Raw genomic sequence first — 18,422 nt, 5'->3', positions numbered from 1 at the left:
TTTGCAGACCTCAGTTTCCTCGTCTGTAAAATGGGGCAACAGTGGGGTCTACACAAGCATGGGACTGACGGAAGAAGGAGCTGCAGTTTTAGGGGGAACGCGGGGCAGACTGCCTGGGTTCCTGTCCTGGTTGAACACTTCCCGGCTGTGTGACCTTGGGCAAGTCACTTACTGTCTCTGAGCCTCAGTTTTCCCATCTGGCAAATGGATGTTGCATCTTTCCCCACCTCATAGGCTGTATGGCTTAAGGGAGTGAATGCAACCTGCCTTCTGGCTCATAATGGGCTCACAGTTGATAATTCACTGGCACTTTGTTTTCTCGATGCTGACAATACCCACACCTGGTCTGAGGGTGGGGGGCCCCTGGGATTTCAGCATCTCAGGGCGATGGTGTTTATGAAGTTGTGGCCAGACTGAGGTTCCAGTCCCGGCTCCAGCCCTCAAGGATGGTGTGACCTTGGGCAAGTCCTGGAATCCCACAGAGCCTCAGTTTCCTTGTCCTTTACCACAGTGGTAGCACTGCAGCCTGCCGGTGTGTCTTGGGAGAGCCCGAGAGAAGCCTGAAGGGGTCCGCACATGCTGGCCTGGGTGGGCCTCCGTAATTGTAACCACAAGGTTGGATTTAAGTTCGAGTTCCATCCATTTTTCTTTTCTTCTCTGCAGAGAGCTCTCATGTTTTGTAGAAACCTGGGCCCAGATAATGGGAGGTAGGCTGAGTGGGTGCTTCCCAGGCTCTGCCTTTGTTTGGGGTCCCCAGGTCTCCCCCCATGCCTGCCTGTTCTGCCCCGTCTCCCACTCAGCCTGAGCCCCTCCGTGCCAGCCCTGGGCCAGGCACCCCCCCACAGTGCCTGGTGTGGCCTGGGGACTGGGGCGGGAGGGCCAGCTCTCCTGCGGAAGGTGGCAGCCGTCCTGTGTTTGTAAGTGACACCGGATGCTGGGCCAGTGACTGGCTCAGGGCCTCCGCTCTTGGGCCAGCAGGAGCCAGTGGGGAGTTCCCTGGGCGTCCAGGCCCCCCACGCCAGCTGCCCGCTGTCTCATTGTCATGGGGCCTCTCCTGGGACCTCAAGAATGGCCTCTGAAGGTGGGGGGGTGCTCATCCATGTCCCCTTGTCACCCCCAAGGCCTTGGTGTCCACTTGGGTTGGCCACAGAGCTGTGTCGTGGCTGGCCCTGACCTTTGCCAAAGTCCTCAGGGACTCGATTTTCCTACCCGGTGGAGAAGAGTCCTGGGTGAGGTTCAGAACAGAGGTCAGCACAGGGGCCTTTGTGACGAGGCAGCTCGGCATGGACCGGTTGTGATCACTGGAGTCTGCACATGTGATAAGAACACATAGAACTAAATACACGCACACTCACACTCACATGCACACACATACATGCACACTCGTACACACCCACACGTATACTCACATGCACACTCGCGAACATACACACCATATACACACAGTCACACGAACATGCACATGCATACTCACACACACTTGTGAACATGCACACGCATACTCACATGCACACTCACCCTCATGCACACTCACTCGTGCACACACACTCATACTCACATGCAGACACCCACACAGATACATGCGCACATGCACACACACACTCACACAAGTGAGTGCATTGGAAACTCCTGCAATCTGTATACAGCTGGCCATATCCATGCTGCCTTCGTAGTTATGAAACAGACAATGAATTGTCGTCGTCTCAGGATGTTATTCTTGGGGGAGGCTGGGTGAAGGGCACACAGGATCCTGGGATCTTGAGATTTTTTTTTTTTCCTTTTTTGAAACTGAGTCTCACTCCGTCACCCAGGCTGGAGTGCAGTGCAGTGGCACGATCTCAGCTCACTGCAACCACTGCCTCCTGGGTTCAAGCGATTCTCCTGTCACAGCCTCCGAAGTTGCTGGGACTACAGGCGCATGCCATCAAGCCCAGCTAATGTTTGTATTTTTAGTAGAGTACTCCCCCATGAAGCTGGCCTGTAACTGAGCTTGGTCCCTTGGACATCCCAGGGGGTCCAGGCAGGGTTTGCTTTGTGCCTCAGGATCACAGAGGGCTCCAGAGCATCCCAGGCTGGGTGACAAGTGGTGCTTGCAGGGCCTGTGGGGGCCCCACGACTGAGCTGCTGTAAGGGCGTTCCTGACATCACAGTGGCGTGGTGGAGGCTTGTGTCCCATGGGCATGGGTTGTAGCTTAGGGTCTGGAGGGACAGGAATGGGATAGGGTTTGGGGGCATCCAGCCTCATGAGCCTCTTCTTTGCTGTTCTTTGGGGCCCCTGATCATGGGCCTGCCTCAGGACCTTTGCACTGGCTATAACCTCTTTTTTTTTTTTTTTTTTTTTTGAGACAAAGTCTCACTCCCCCAGGCTGGAGTGCAGAGCTGTGGCCACCTTTCTTTCAGGTTCAAGCGATTCTCCTGCCTCCTGAGGAGCTGGGACTACAGGCACACGCCACCATGCCTAATGTTTGTATTTTGAGTAGAGACAGGGTTTTGCCATGTTGGCCAGGCTGGTCTTGAACTCCTGACCTCAAGTGATCCACCCGCCTCGGCCTTCCAAACTGCTGAGATTACAGGCCTGAGCCCCCACACCGGGCCTGGCCGTAACCTCTTCTGGGAACACCCTTTCCTGAGACCTTCAGCCTCCCTGATATAGGCCTCTGCTAATGGCACCTCCTGAGAGAGGCCTGATGTCGGGTTGTGACTCCCTGTGACACCTTCACTGCTCCTTGTAACACCGTCGCCACCAGGGTCTGCTGTATGCCCATCACCCCTGTCCCCACCTGTTTTAGTCTATTTGGACCGGGTGGCTCACAAACAATAGAACTTTATTGCTCACAGTCCTGGAGGCTGGATGCCCAAGACCAAGACGCTGGCAGATTTGGTGTCACATGGGAGGAGGGCCCGTTTCCTGGTTCATAGATGGTGGCTTCTCCCAGGAATAGGGGCAGGGCGGCTTTCCGGGGGCACCAGTCCCACTCATGACAGCTCATCACCTCCCAGAAGCCCCACATTCTGACAGCATCCCGTGATGATTAGGTCTCAACATACAGATTTTGGGGGGACATAAACATTCACACTCCAGCACCCCTCCATCCAGGATTTTGTTCATCTTGGTCACCGCTGTGTCCCCAGCACTGGGTATGTAGCAGGCACTTAGGAGACAATTGTGCCTGACTCAGTGTCCCCCATGGGGCCTCAGACTGTCCCCTCCTCGTAAATGGGGCCTCTCTGGGGAAGTAGGCCCTGCATTTTGGGGATGATTTGGAAAACCGGGAAAAGTTCTCACGCTTTTTCTCTGACTGTCCCTGGGGTACCCACCAAGCATCCCAAGAGAGCTACCCCTCCTAGATACAGTCATGAGAAGGAACCCAGGGATGCTGTAGGTACGGGGAGTGGGGGAGGGGTGCCGACAGCCTCAGCCTTGTGTGTTGAGGACCAAGGCGAGGTGAGCATTCCACATACCTTAGTTCATTGTGTCCTTCCCATAGCCTTGTAAAGGGGGCACAGAGTCACCCTCTCCTGATAAGGCACAGAGAGGGTAGGCAGCTTGCTCAAAGACACACAGCAGCAGGCCTGCAGTATTACCAAGTGAATGGCATTTCCAAGGCAGTTGCTTCTTTGCTCAAGGTCATGCTTCGCATGTTAAGGGGATCATCCTGTTTTATCCCCAAAAGTCCCTCTTACTATCCCTGTCTTCTGAGGCGGGTCCTGTTTTCTGGGGATCTGGCTCAGAACTGGGAGGGGCCTGTTTCCCAGGCTGAGAGAGTGCCTCATTTAGCCCAGAGCAGAGGCGCAGAGATGCCCACGCTTCTGAAGGTTGGGGGTCGGTTTCCAGTGTGGCTTAGAAGTTAGAGGGCAGGAGGGGCACCCCAGAGTGGAGGAACCGCCCCCTTCCGCCAGAGTCGTTCATTTGCATGACAATGTGCCCTTTGTTCCTGAGGCCAGCCTCCTTCCCAGGCTAATAACATAATTCCTGGCCTGTGATGTCATAATGGGCCCTTTCTGTGGCTGGGGTCAAAGGCTGGGTGGGCAGCTGTGTGGGCCGGGCCAGGCCTGCTAATAACCAGGGAGGTGGTGATTGCCAGGGGCCTGCGTGCCAAGCTGTCTCCTTCCAGGGTCTCGCTGAGTCCTCCCGAGAGAGCAGCGGGAGGTGGGATTTGCTCCCCTGTTGACACTGGAGCAAGCTGAGGCTCCAGAAAGCCCTCCCTGGCCCCACCGTTTGTCTGGTCCCCCTCGATGAGCTGCTTCAAGCTTCTTCTTGGCCTGTGGAGTGGGGGTGACTCACTGCCAGCTTGGCCCTTGGCCGAGAGGCGTGGGCGTGAGAGTCCCTTGTTTCCTGTAAACGGGAGGGAGGCCCATGCCCAGCGGCTACTGTGTTGGGGCCACTCGGAAAGCCAGGTTCCAACCTTGGCCCCACTTGGTCCCCTGGGCATCAGCTGAACTCCCTGTGCCTCCGTTTTCCCCTCTGCTTCATGGGGTTCCGCTGGGGCTTGGGCTCAGAGCTAGGCAGGGAGTGAGCTTTCAGGAAATGGGCAATGTCAGAAAAGGTGGGGGCTGGTGGAGTGGGGTGAGTGGTGATTCCCCCAAGAGGTGGGTGCATGTCCTAGTAACCCAGCCCCTGTCAAAGAGAGACCGTATTTGATAAAAGGGTCTTTGCAGATGTGTTTTGAGATGAGCTCATCCTGGGTTACCCAGGTGGGCCCTGAATCCAAAGACCAGTGTCCTTAGAAGAGACAGATGAGGAGAGAGCAAGACTACATGAGCTACAGGAAGACGAAGGCAGAGATTGGAGGGCTGAAGCCACAAGCCAAGGAATGCCTGGAGCCACCAGCATCTGGAAGAGGCAGGAAGGAGCCTCTCTTTGAGCTTCTGGAGGGAGTGGGGTCCTGCTGACGCCTCGATTTTGGACTCCTGGCCTCCAGAACTGTTGGAGAATAAATTGCTGTCGTTGGCCGGGCGAGGTGGCTCACGCCTGTAAGTCCCAGCACTTTGGGAGGCTGAGGTGGGCGCATCACTTGAGCCCAGGATTTCAAGATCAGCCTGGGCAACGTGGCGAGACCCTGTCTCTGCAAAAAGCACAAAAATTAGCCGGACGTGGTGGCGGCATGCCTGTAGTGCCACGCTGAGGCAGGAGGATCAGCTGAGCCCAGGAGGTCAAGGCTGCAGTAAGCCATGATTGTGCCACTGCACTCCAGCCTGGACCGCGGAGTGAGACCCTGTCAAAAAATAATAAAAAAATAAAAATAAATCACTATTGTTTTAAGTCTCCTGGTTTGTGGTCATTTTTATGGCAGCCCTGGGAAATGAACACAGCTGGCGACGCCAGTCTCTGGAGGTGGGGGAACTGGCCCTGGCGGGGGTTGGTACTGTTCCCCACTCCAAGCCTGAGGGTGCAGGACAAGTTTGGGTGGCCGAGAACCCCTTTGTGCCTGGGAGTGCATGAAGCCCCGTTCGGGGAGTCTGGACTTTCCAGGAAGGACGCCTTGCTTGAACCTGACTTTCTTGCCGAGAACCAAATCCACAAGGCCCTAGACCCCACCTGCCGCCTGCTGTTCGCTGTCCCCTCAGATAGCCCTGCTAAGGGGACAGGACCCAGAGGCAAGAGGCTCTCGGATTCTACCCTGGTTTTGCCCCAGGCCCCAGACGCCATTTCCCCACGCATCTGGTGACTCCCGCAGAATCCAGGTTGCACTCATCCCCCAGCAAGCCCCAGGTTTGCCGGGTGCCCTTGACAAATGGAGAAACTAGGCCCAGGGAGGGCAGGCTACTTGGCGGAGGCCACACAGCTCCTTAGTGGCAGTGACGGCCTTACAGTCTCACCACCAGGGCTGGCACTGGGGCTTCCAGGAGTGGGGATCAGAGTTCTCGGCCACATGGAGACCTGGAGTGGAGCTGGCTGGCTGTGTGGACCTGGGGTCAGTTACCTGATACTTGGGACACTCGGCTGCCTTTGATGGACCTGGCCCGGTATAGGTGGCACCCTGAAATCTGGGCTTTAAGCACACCCTGTCTGTGCTCTCGGCCTCAGTCTCTCTGTTTGCAGACTGGTCTTTGAGCTTCAGCTCCACGTCTGTGATTTTGCTCTTAGCATGTTCATGCATTCAGCAAGCATTTATTGAGCGCCTGCCATGTGCAGTGTGCTGGGACTCTGGGGGACACAAAGGTGTGACTCTTGCTTCATGGATCTTGTGTTTGGGGCTGTGGGGGGAGAGGAAGTGAAGTAGGACAGGTTGGAGTCCAGATTCCGGGTTCTGATGAGGGAGGTCATGGAGCTGGGGCCGTGAGGGTGTGAGGATGTGGGCTTTCGTCTCCTCCTGAGCCCAGGGTAGACGGTGTGCAGCGGGCTCTCAAGTGGACATGGAGATGCCCACAGCCTGTCTGCGGCGGCCCATGGGCACCTCTGGCTGGCAGGACCTGGCCTGGTCTTGTGAGCAGGGACATGGGATGGGAGGCCTGCAAGGCCTGGCTCCAGCCTGAGCAGCAGGCATGGGCATGCCGGTGACAGGGTCCCAGGATACAGTGGGTGAGCTGGACGCAGGAGGTGGCTCGCCTGGGTTTGCATCCAGGCTGTGCCCTTGCTGGCTGTGTGACCTTGGGCAAGTTGCTCGGCCTCTCTGTGCCACAGTCTCTCCAGCTGTAGAATGGGGATGATAACAGAATCCCTCACGGGGGGCCCTGTGATGGAAGGAGTTGGTGCCACCAAGTGTTGTGTTGGGGACCGGCTGTGCCAGTGGCTGTGAGGTGTTCCCTCCTGTGGCTGCTCAGTGCAGCAGCCTGGAAGATGGAAGTGGCATTTGCTCATCTTCCCGCTGCCCTCCTCCTCCCTGTGCAAATAGCCTCAGTCTTCCGCCTGGGAAATGGGAGCTGTAACAAGCACATGGCCCCATGGAGGTCGGGAGGAGAAGCGGAGCTGGGGTGCATCAGTGCCTGTGGGGTGGGGGCTTGGGGTCACCACCTGCTCCAGGTTGAGGCCTTGGCTGCCCCCGAGGCCTGGAGCAGCCACTTGTTTTACAACCCAGGAAACTGAAGGCCTGGCAGGGATGGCCCCAAGACATGCCCATGGGTACAGCCCATGTGGTGGCTCCTGGCTGCAGACAATGCCTCTTTTTTCTGGCCTGGCGGGAGCAGCCCGGGTTTGCTCAACCTGGCCTAGGTTTATCAGCACATTCGGTTCTGCGGCGTGGCTAGCAGACATTCCCTCCGAGAGAGATCGTGATGTTTCCTCCTCCGGAGGAAACCGAGGTCCGGAGGCTCAGGTTACTGCGGGGGGCGGCCGTCGGGGGGTGTGCCTGCCTCTGAGAAGTGACCCAGATCAGAGCTGGGCTGTGCTGGGCAGTGTTCATCTGCAAAGCTGCCGCCTGCTCTTTGACCCATGAGAGCCACTGACAGCTCAGGAAGGGACTGGGAGCCGCCCACTCTCCCTTCAGGGTGACACAGGACAGGCCTCTCCCAGGCTCCTGCATGGACCCTTCCCCCTACACTGAGTCTGGCCTGGGTCTCCCATTCCATTTCTCTGGCCTCCTCTTGGCTGGCTTTGGACCTGTCCCCACCTACGTGGATGAGGGACCTAGCGGGTGGAAGAGATCTGATTCCAGGGAGATCCTATCTGAGAGTTTGTGTTTTAGGAGGGTTGCTATCTTAGGTCTCTTGGTTGCAATGGACAGACTCCCTCTGCCTCCTGCATTTAGCACAAATAGTTCAAGTAACTAAAAAACCTCAGGGAAGCTTCAGGCACAGTTGGATCCAGGTGCTCCCCACTTTCAGTCCCTGATGCCTGAGACTAATAACTGCAGTTCAGTGGCGCCAGTGGAAGGACAGCTTCTTGTTCCCAGTATTCCAGCAAATATCATGGGAATGAGTTTGGTTGCCTCAGCTTGAGAGTTCAGAGTTAAGCCCCCCCCGCCCCCCCCCCACCACCACCAAAGCCAGTGCCACTTTGGCTGGAGGGCTGGGTCAGCCTCCCTGAGACCCCAGGACTAAGGGTGCGGGGGGGGGGTGGTTGCCCAGGGAAATTGGGGTGTGGCATGCACAGAGTGGGGCCGGGCGGGCAGAGACACTGTGTCTTGCTCCCTGTGTTGGAGATGGGGCCAGGTTGGGGTCCCTGCCTGGCCTGCCTTTCATGGCCAGTGTGTGTCCCATTGGGGTGGAGGGGGTGGCGCCGATGAGTCACTGGGTATGTTTCATTCCCGTTATATTTAATAGTTGGCCTCTTGGGTCCCCCCTCCAAGCCGTTGCTGGCGCTCCGCCTCCTGTCCCCCCATCACCCCGCTTCAGCTCCCCAGCCTTCCCTCACCTCTCTTGTGGCGTCCAGTGACCACGTCATAAGCCACAGGTCACGTCCTGGCAGCCCCTCGGCTGTATTTGGCTGTCAGACTGATTTACTGGGTTGGTTTTGTAGTCAGTGTTTTTTTAGAAATATTGGGAGATGTCTCAAAATTGGGCTTCTTGGCTTTGCTGGAAAGATTTGGACGCTGTGGACCCCCTGTGTTCCAGCAGGGTCTGGAACGCCTCTGCTCAGTGGTGGCTGGGGCTGAGCTGTGGTCACCCCCTTCCTGCGGGCCCCTCCTCTCGGCGCGGTGCCTGCCTGGGCCCTTGTGTTCTGGCAGGGTCTTGGGTATCTACAGCTCTCCTCTTGCTTTTTGTCCCTACCTTTCTTCGGGTGGATCATCTGATCCCAGGTAGACTCTTAGCGTCAGCTGTCGCCACTCCTGGGTGCTGAAGCATTTGTTTACTGTCTGAGCTCCTGGCTGCAGGGGCCATAGGACCTTTTGGGTTCTTGATCACTGTCCCATCATCAGACATTTATTGATCAGTGCCCCTGGGGTAATTGAATGGCCCAGATGCGTCCACTTCTGAGCACAGAGCTGATGTAAAGTGGATTCTTCCCGTTTGGCCTGGGATTCCAGGAGGCAGTGGGGTCCTCCCAGCCAGGCCCTTTGTGGCCCAGCCTGGCCAGTTGCTGGGGGCTGGGAGGGGTTGGGGAGGCAGGAGGGGGCCCTTGTTGAGTGGGTGGGCTCCGTCGCCCTGGACGCTGCTGCTGGCACAGCTATTCTTAGCAGCAGAAACATTTGTCCTCATTCACACGTGGTGGATGCCTCCAGGGATCTGCCCTGAAATACTAGGGGCGACCCCATAAATTCCTCAGAAAGCCATCCTTGAGGGCCTGCGTGCATGGAGGAGAAGCGGGAGGAGGTGTTTCCGGCAGCTGCACAGCTGTGGATGTGTTTGCCAGATGTTGGAGGCAGGGAAGTCGGTGGGAACCTTGGGGAGGCCGCCTTCACACTCGGGGTCTGGGCATGGACATGAGCGGGTGGGACAGAGACTGCAGACTGGTGGGCAGAGAGAGGGGCTCTCTGGCCCTGGCCTCGAGTTTCGGGGTCCAGGGGCCCCTCTGAAGCAGTCAGCCCTTCCCTGGACCTGGGCCCTTTTAATTCCCTGGGCCCAGGCCTTGAGGCCACCTGGGTTGGAGGCAGCTGGCGAGGGGAGAGCTCAGCTTATCGGGCACTTCCGAGGGATCAGAGGTGCAAGTCGCTGCCCAGCAGGCCCAGCCATGCCCTGTGGCTGTCATGGGGTCCTGAGGTGAGGTGGGCCCAGGACGCATGCTGCACTTGGCTCTGAGGGCCTGCTGAGTGCCAGGGCCACTGGCAACACTTTGCCTTTTATGGGGGCAGCCTGAGCCTTTGGAGCCACCACAGAACAACACAAGCACAACACTAGCAATCAGGGAGGCCTCCCTGGAGGAGGTGTTTAATTTTAAATTGTGGTAGATACATATAATGTGAAATTTACCTTCAGCCATCGGTAAGTAGGTAATCCAGTAGTGTTAAGAATATCCGTATTGTTGAGCAACGAATCTCCAGCACTTTTCATGTGGCAAAACTTAGTCGCTGTATCTGTCAAACAGTAACTCCGCCTTCCTCGCTTTCCCCAGCCCCTGGCCCCGACCATTTCCCTTTTTGTCTCTATGATTTCAGTGACTCTGGCCACCTCCTACAAGTGGAATTGCACAGTGTTTGTCCTTTTGTGTCTGGCTTCTGTCACTCAGTATAATGTCAGGAGCTGTGTTCCACGCAGTCTGGGGTTGTTGGTTCATTCTTGGCCACGAAGCAAAACGGACGAAGACCCAGGACCCCAACCCCGCCCGCATCCTTTAGAAACCCCGGGTCCCGCCGCCTCTCCAGGTGCTGACCAGGAGCCCAGGTGCTGACCAGGAGCCCAGCCCCAGCCCAGCCACCCAGCTCCCTGAGCCCCGCTCTGGCATGGCCTCCCTCTCTCCCGCCGTCACAGCCCAGGGGCACGGGGTTAAGCGGTTTGCCCAGGTTACAGCTGCTGCCAGCGTCTCCCTCCCCACCGCTCAGACACCAGCCTCCTCTCTGCCTCCTCACTTCCCTCTGCAGAGAAGATTGCTGTTGGGAAGGCCAGATGGAGGAGATGGGTCTAATGGAAAACACGGCCCTCCTGGGGCGCCCGGAACTTAATGAGGAAGAGGCGGCAGAACCAGGCGTAACCAAGCGGGGAGGGCCGCTCCTCATGCAGGGCTTCTCGGGTGGAGCCCCAGGAACCTGGAGTGCAGGGAGGGTTTGTCCTGCTGTGGTTTATCTCCCTCTCTTCCTTTTAAAATTAAATGGAAACAAAAAAAAAAAAAAGGAGGGGAGGAGGAAGTGATTTTGAGCAGACCTCGCCGTGGCGGGGGAGCAGGGCCGAGCTGGCTGCCGTCCAGCGAACACAAACGCACCAATTAAATTGGAAACAGTAACGGGCCTCCTCGGAGGCTCCGGCCACTTCCCTTCTGTTCACTGAGGGCGGGCGCCTGGGCTGGCAGGGCTGTGGGGAGGACCGGGGTTTGGACACCCGTATCCTGACTGTGTGGCCTTGGGCAAGTCAGTTCACCTTTCCCAGCCTCAGTTTTCTGATCTGTTCAGTGGGGCGAATTGTGTTTGATGAGTGGAACTGCAGCGTCTGCTGCCTCTGGTGTTGGCATGAGATAAATGTGGCCTGGAGTGGAGGTGAGGCCTGCTGTGCCTGGGGTGAAGGGGTGCAGGAATGGGGAAGCTGGGGGGCTTGAAGCAGAACGTGGGGAATGATAGAGGCTTTCCCAGTGGCCGAGGAGCCTCTAGAGGAGAGGAGAGATGGGGCTGGTGCTGGGGGTGGGTTTTGCACCTGGCCTCTTTTCCCCTGGAAGCAGGAGCAGGACGTGGCACTGGGGAGACAGGAATAATGGGCTGGGGCATTTGGGCTTACTTGAGAATCACGGGCTCCTCCCAGACTCAGTTTGCCTATCTGCAAGGCGAGGATAGCCATAGGGCCTGGCTTGGTTAACATCATCGCCATCACCCGCCTCCTTCCCCGAGTGGTCAGCGTGGCAGAGGGCAGTAACAGCCACGCTCTCCTTCTGGGGGCTCTTCTGTGGGCCAAGAACTGCACCGAGATTCTCGTAGCTCTTTTTTCCAGTGAATCTTTCCAAGTGAAGCTCAGAGAGGTCAGGACCTCACCCAAGGTCACACAGCTGCGGAAGTGGCAGAGTTGGGATTTGGAATTGATCAGCATGTGGGAGCCCTTTGGAATGGCAGTGTGTCCACAGGAGGTGGCTTGGTTGAGAGGGCACTGGCTTGTTTCAGTGACCGAGGGGCCCATGACTCAGCCCACAGCCTCCATAGCTCCTACTCCTACAGGTGCGGCTAAAACTGCCGAGGAGGAGCCCTGCCTGGTGGGGGAGACAGCGGTAAACAGGTGGCTGTGGCACAGGGGGGCCGAGTCCATGGGAGCGGCAGGGGGAGCGGGCCGTGGCACCAGGGGGGCCCCCTTGGGGTTGGGGGAAGTTTCCAAGGAAGTGACAGTAGAGGCGGGAGCTGAAGGCTCAGGAGAGGACAGACTGAACCTGCCCCATTGAGTCCCACCAGCCAGGCAGGGCATGTAAACAAAGGTAGCTGAGTAGGAGGGGACGTGGTGAATAGGGAAAGCCGAGCCCATCTGGTGTAGATAGCCTCTGCCCACTTCCAGCCAGCCATGGCTGGAACCTCAGTTTCCCCTGTCAAACGATTGTGTGGTAAAATACATACAAAAGATACCATTTTAGCTATACTAAAGTGAACAATTAGTTGGCATTTAGGACATTCACGGGTTGTGCAACCACCACCTCTGTCTAATTCCAAAACAGTTTCGTCTTCCCAGAAGGAAACCCCATACCCGTTAAACCGTCACTCTCCCTCCTCCCTCCCCACAACCCCTGGCAGCCTCGGGCCTTTGTTCTGTCCTGGGAATCTGCCCCTCCTGTGAAATTAATGGAATCATGCAGTACATGCGTGGCCGTTTTGACTGGTTTCTTTGCCTTTGTGCCGTGTCTTCAGGACTCATCTGCGTTGTGGCTGAGTCAGCACTTACCTTTGCATGGCTGAGTCGTAGTCCATTGATGGACAGACTGCGTTTGTTTAATCTGTTTGTCAGTAGATGGACATTTGGGTTGTTTCTGCTTGTTGGCTGATGTAAATAGTGCTGCTGTGGGCATTCTAATCCTTTCTGTCTGTTTTGTCACCAGTTTTCAGTTCCTTGGGGGTGTGTAGCTAGGAGTGGCATCGCTGGGTCATGGGGTAATTGTGGGTTTAACCTAGTGACTGTTTTCCACAGTGGCTGCACTGCACATCTGACACTCCCACCCGCAATGTGTGAGCAGCCCTCATGAGGAGAAGCCAGACATTCTAAATTTCCTGTGAAATCCCTCTTTATAAGAGCCGGTCTCTGGGGCTTAGCTGAGCTGACCCTGGGGTAAGGAAGCAAGTCCCAGGAAACTGCCGAGAGGGAGCAAGTCTGGGACCTGACGAGACATTCCGGGCTCCAGGCACCCCAGCTTTCTGGCTATAGCTTGGCCAACATATCTCTACCCTGTACGTCTACCCAGGGTCAGGGAGGAGGATTCCCAGGCTGGAGTCCCCTCGGCCTTTCTCCTCAAACCCAGCTCAGGGGGAAGATGTGCTGGTTCGTGCTGGAAAGGGAGAAGTGGTGCCAGGTGGGGGACTCGGGGGAGTTGAGACCCTCCCACACTGAGTCTGGGTTTGGGACTGGAGGCAGTTTTCCCTAGGGTCCTTCTTAGCAGGCTGGGACTTGGGGAGCAGTTATGTGGGTTTGGGAGTTCCTTAGGGCGACAGTGCCCTTCTGTGTCCCTCATGGAGCTGGGCACGTGGGATGGCCTGGGAATATTAGCAGGATGAAGGCATGCTTGGCCCTGGGGATTGGTTAGAAATGTAAGACCAGAAAAACCCTGGAAAATGAAGCAGCTAAGTTGATATCCATCTGGTGATCAGTCTGTGCATACATCCGCCCATCCATCCATGCATCCATCCATCCATCCATCCATTTGTCTGTCCATCCATTTGTCCATCCATCCATCCGTCCGTCCATCCATCCGTCCATCTGTCCGTCGTCCGTCCATTCCATCCATTTGTCCATCTATCCATCCATTCATCCGTCCATCTATCCATCCATTCATCCGTCCATCCTCTGTCCATCCATCCATCCATCAATCCATCTATCCATCCATCCATCCATCCGTCCATGCATCCTTCCTCCTTTCTTCCCTCCTTTCTCTATCCATGCATGCATTCATCCATCCTCCTTTCCTCCCTCCCTTCCTCCTTTCTCCTCCATCCTCCTGTCTCTATCCCTCTTGCATCCTCTCCCTCCATCCAGCCACCCCCTGCTGAGCACCTGGCTGGGGAGTCTGCCTCTGGGACAGACCTGTCACTGGGTGTGGGCCCTGGTCGGCAGGGCCTTTTGTCTGACTTGGTCACTGCTGTAGCTGTGCTTGTACAGTGTTTGCACATAACAGATGCTGAAATAATTCTCTGATGAGAATGGGTCAGAAACCAGAGTTTGGGATGGGTTTACCTTGCCTTGGTCTCAGCTGGAGGGCAGACTGCACCCTTGCAGGTAGCATCTGGGGTTAAGCTCTTAGTATTTGACCCTCAGCCCCTCCGGCAGAGCCAATGACAGGCTGGGGTTGGGTACCTGGCTCTTCCTTAGGGAGTGGAATGACCTTTCTGCCAAGTGAGGGCCAAGGAGTCTAGCCTCGTTCCTGCAGGCCTGCCGCTGTGCATGGATGGAGGCCCGTTTCTCTAGGGCCCTGACGATCGTGGCTATCATCATTTAGGGTTACAGGGGCCCTTTTACCTGTGCCCCACACTCAGACACCTGTGCCCAGTGCTCCTTGACAGATGGGCAGCTACAGTGTCCTTTGAACACAGAGACGCCAGAGGCAGGCTCGCCATAGGAGTCCGCACGTCAGCCTTGTTTAAAGTGCGCCAGCTGTGTCCTTCCTACCTCCCTTGGAGTGACCACCCCAGCTTTCTGGCTATAGCCAGAAAGAGTGACCTCACATGCCCTCGCTCACCCGACTCTCCCCATCCAGGCCTCCCTGCTGTCCTCACACACCAGGCTCGGTCCTGCCTCTGGGCCTTTGCACCTGCTGTGCCTTCTGTGTGGACTCCCTCCTCCCCCCAACACCTTTGCATAAAAGGCACCTCTGGTGACGCACCCCTGACTGCCCACGTTCAAAATGTACCCCCATTCCCTGCCCACCGCTTCCTCGTTCTGTTTTTCTCTATAGTGCTAACTCCTTCTGCCATCCTCTTACTCCCGTCTCACCTGCTGGAATGGCAGCTTCACGAGGTGGGGGATTTGGGATCGGTAATTCACTGCTGTGTCCCCAGCACCTTTCACACAGTAGGTGCTTAACAAATCGTGGTGGACAGAGTGAGCCACCAGGCCGGGCAGTAGGAGCTCTCTCTTCACCCCCTTCCGCATTGGCTGTGGGGGCCCCTCTGGACCGGGCTGGGCGAGGTGCACCCTTTCCACGTCCCACTGGCTTTCCGAATCTCAGGACTCACTCCAGAGCTGGATTCCTGAGCATCCGTTCTGCGCCAGAAGTCCTGCTGAAGGTGGCCATCAGATACTTGGCCAGTTCCCCAATTTTTACTGCATGCCAGAAAATAAACACGCAAGGTGTCAACAGCCCGACCTGTGGAGCTGGCGCTCGGCAGCGTCTCCTGCGCACATCCCAGAACTGCTGTCCCAGAGTTCCCCCAGGCCGGCTTCTCCTCGGGCCAGGCTGGCTGCAGTGGTTTTGTTTAGTAAATATTTATTAGATGCCTACTGTGTGCTGGGCTCTGGGGATACAGCAGTGAGCAAAAGTATTTCTGGAGCACCTCCTGGAGTAGGCAGTGTTCCCCCTTAACGTATGTCCGCCTGGAACCTGGGAGTGCGGCCTTGTTTGGAAAGGGTTTTTGCAGATCTCATTAGTTAAGATGAGGTCACAACCGGATAAAGGAGGGCCCCAGATCCAATATGACTGGTGTCCTTAGAAGAAGGGGAGACACAGAGACAGGAGATGCAGTGGAAAGGCCGTGTGGAGATAGAGGCAGAGATTGGCACGATGCATCTACAAGCCAGGGAACACTGGGGGTTGCCGGGGGCCACCAGAGCTGGAGGAGCGAGGAAGCAGGAAGGGTCTCCCCCAGAGGCCGTGGGGCCCTGATGACACCTGGATTTGGACTCGAGGCCTCCAGAACAGTGAGACAATCCATTTCTGTTGCTTGAAGCCACGCAGTCTGTGGTGGGGCAGCCGAGGGCGCTAATATGCCTGGTGTGTGCCAGGTGCCGTGCCTCTCGGTGGCTGTCACACAATAGGTACTTACTCCGCAGTCAGTGGAGCAAATACCTGCTGAGCGGTGAAGGAGGCCGAGCTGCAGGGCTCCCGGGGCCTGCCTGTCTTCGCCGGGCCAGGCTGGGACAGTGGAGGCACGGCCTGTGTTCCCGCTGCGGTTCCGCCCACCCCAGGAGGGCTTTGTGCCTTGGGCTTCTCAGAGTATCAGAGGGTTCTGTCGAGCGCGCGTGTGTGCGTGCGTCCGTGTGTGCTTGTGCCGTGGGCGCTCTCTGCCTGGCAGGCTGGTTTTTGATCCCGAGGCTCCCCCACCTGCCACAGGTTCTTCCAATGTCAGCACCCATTAGTTCCCAGAACATTTCAGGCACGTGTGGCGCAGAGAGCCTTTCATCCTCCCCACAGCCCGCGGCTGAGCGCTCCGGGCACATCCCATAGCTCCCACACCTCCGCCAGCCCCCCGCCTGCCCCTCACCCTGAGGCTGTAATTCCAGCCTCCCCAGGTCTGAACCAGGCCGCTCAAGACACGGAAAATCTATGGAATGTGTCCCGGTGTGGCCTCATCCTGCTGGAGCTGGAGAGGAATGCAGGGGTGGGAGGCCCCATGGAAGCTTCCAGGGCCTCCCGGAAAGGCGCCTCTGCCCGGCCAGGTGGGAAGAGGACACAGGTGTGGTGGTTTCTGGCATCACTGCGTTGCTGGCATGCACCTCCGCTGGGCAGAGTCATTCAGTGTGCACCTACTGTGTGCCAGGCACCGGAAGGGGCTCTGGGTCCAGCAGGAAGCAAGGCAGACGGCCAGTCAGAGCTCACGGCCCGAGCTTTCTGCTGTGGATTTGGAAACCTTACCAAAGCCCGCAGTGGCCGGGAACAGGGAATGTGGCCCGCTTGGCTCCTGGTGCTGCCTGGCAGAGTGCAGTGGGGGTCGGGGGCACTTGTATGTTTGCTACCTCCTGGCAGGCATGGTTCAGGGACAGACCCCTGCAGCTGTGCATGGGGAGCCCCTCCACCTGCCTGCGTGGGATCTGCAGCCCTCCTCCAGCTGGTTCAGGGGCCAGCAGGGGCCCTGGGGCTGTGGTTGGTAGCTTGGATGTGCAGAGGCCTGCTTGGGCCCTTGGTGTCCCCGTTGAGTATCCCGGCCTCCTGAGATCTGCAAGTCCCTTGACCTCACCCAGGCAGCGTCTTTTTCTCCTCAGAGGCCTGACCCTGCTGACTCTGCATGGCTGAGCACCTGCTGTTCCCCAGGCATCTCTCGGTATGCCACAGGCACAGGGTCCTCGCAGCGGGCCTGTGGAGCGGGACTCCTGCAGCGAGCTGTTTCTGCGGCCTGCAGAGTCAGCCTCCCTCCTGACTTTCACCCACTTGCCCATTTCCCCTTCTGTGTTGCTGTTGCCCTGATCCCCCAGTGTCCCCTCTCTTGGACATTTGCAGGAGCCTCCCCAGGCCTCCCTGATCCACTCTTGCCCCCTCCAGTGCCTGCTCGTAAAACACTCTGACCCTTTACTCTCCCCCGCAACCACCTTCTGTGGCTCCTCACTGCCCTGAGAACAAAATCCATCCTTATCTGGGCCCATGGGGTCCTGAGTGACTCTGTCCCCACTTCCCCCCATATTCACTCAATGAATTTCTCAAACATAAACGGCACCTGTGCTCACCCCCAGGCCCTTGCTCACCCCTGGGCCTGCGCTCACCGCCTGGCGGGGGCTCACCCCCAAGCCCGCGCTTACCCCCCACCTGCTGGTGCTCACCTCCCTGTTCTTGCTCAGTGGCGCCTCCTGCTGGAGCACTCTCTGTCCCCTCTCCTTCACCCTCTGGAAGTTCTTCTTCCTCATATCTCATGGCTCTCCCCAGGGCTGGGCAGAGCCCCTGGCCTGAGACCCTCCAGGGCCTGGACCCCGCCGGGTTCACAAGAAGTCCCCAGCGCTAGCCTGGGGCTCAGCAGAGACCCCAGTGTGTATGTCAATAAATGAATGCCACCCACCCTTTCTGACCCCACCGTAGCCTGACCCAGCGGCGACATGGGGCGTTTGTGTCTGAATTCCCACTCCAGCCTGGATCCATCCTCAGAACCTCCTTTGGCCAGGACCAGATCCTGGAGATCCTGGAGAGGCTCCTTCATCCTCTCCTGCCCCCATCTTTGAGGAAATGATGTCATCTTTTTTTTTTTGGCATTCACTTCCAAACCTGCTGATGAAAAGTCAAAGCTTATTTTTTTCCCTATTCGCAGTGCTGTGCACCCGCATCCTCTATCAAGTTTCAAAACCTTTGCATCACTGCCCTGTAAAACCCTGTACCCATTAGCAGGCCCCATTCCTGCCTCACCCTGCCCTCCTGGTAGCCACCAGTCTCCTTTCTGCCTCTGTGGATGTGCCTGTTCTGGACATTTCATATACATGGAGTCATGCAATTCATGGCCTTTTGTGTCTGGCCTCTTTGGTTCAGCGTAACATTTTCTGGTTACGCGTGGTATAGCACACAGCCGTCCTTCGTTCCTCTTTATGGCTGAGTAATACTCCATCGTACGGATGGACTGGAATTTTTGCTGGGTCTGCCTTTTGGCTATACTGTGAATTCTGTTGCCATGAACATGCATACCATGTTTTGTTTGAGTCCCTGTTTCCAGTTCTTTTGGGTGGATGCCTGGGAATGGAATTGGTGGGTCATATGGTTATTCTGTGTTTAAATTTTTGAGGAAGCGCCAAACCATTTCCCTAACATTTGTTTTTTTTCGAGTTGGCAGGAAACGTGGCTCAGGTCGGGAGGGGTTGGAAACTGG

At 57.0% G+C, this 18,422-nt stretch overlaps 1 protein-coding gene across 36 annotated transcripts in view; it reads left to right on the top strand.

Annotated features, from left to right (window-relative positions):
• The window catches only part of NCOR2 (nuclear receptor corepressor 2), a 240,969-nt gene that overhangs the window by 51,746 nt on the left and 170,801 nt on the right, over nt 1-18,422 (top strand). The gene's annotated exons all lie outside the window — the stretch shown is intronic.

Source organism: Symphalangus syndactylus, chromosome 13 (genome assembly GCF_028878055.3).
Source record: "Symphalangus syndactylus isolate Jambi chromosome 13, NHGRI_mSymSyn1-v2.1_pri, whole genome shotgun sequence".
NCBI lineage: Eukaryota > Metazoa > Chordata > Mammalia > Primates > Hylobatidae > Symphalangus > Symphalangus syndactylus.
The sequence above is the reverse complement of the archived record's forward strand: the minus strand, read 5'-3'. Positions and strand labels throughout refer to the sequence as shown.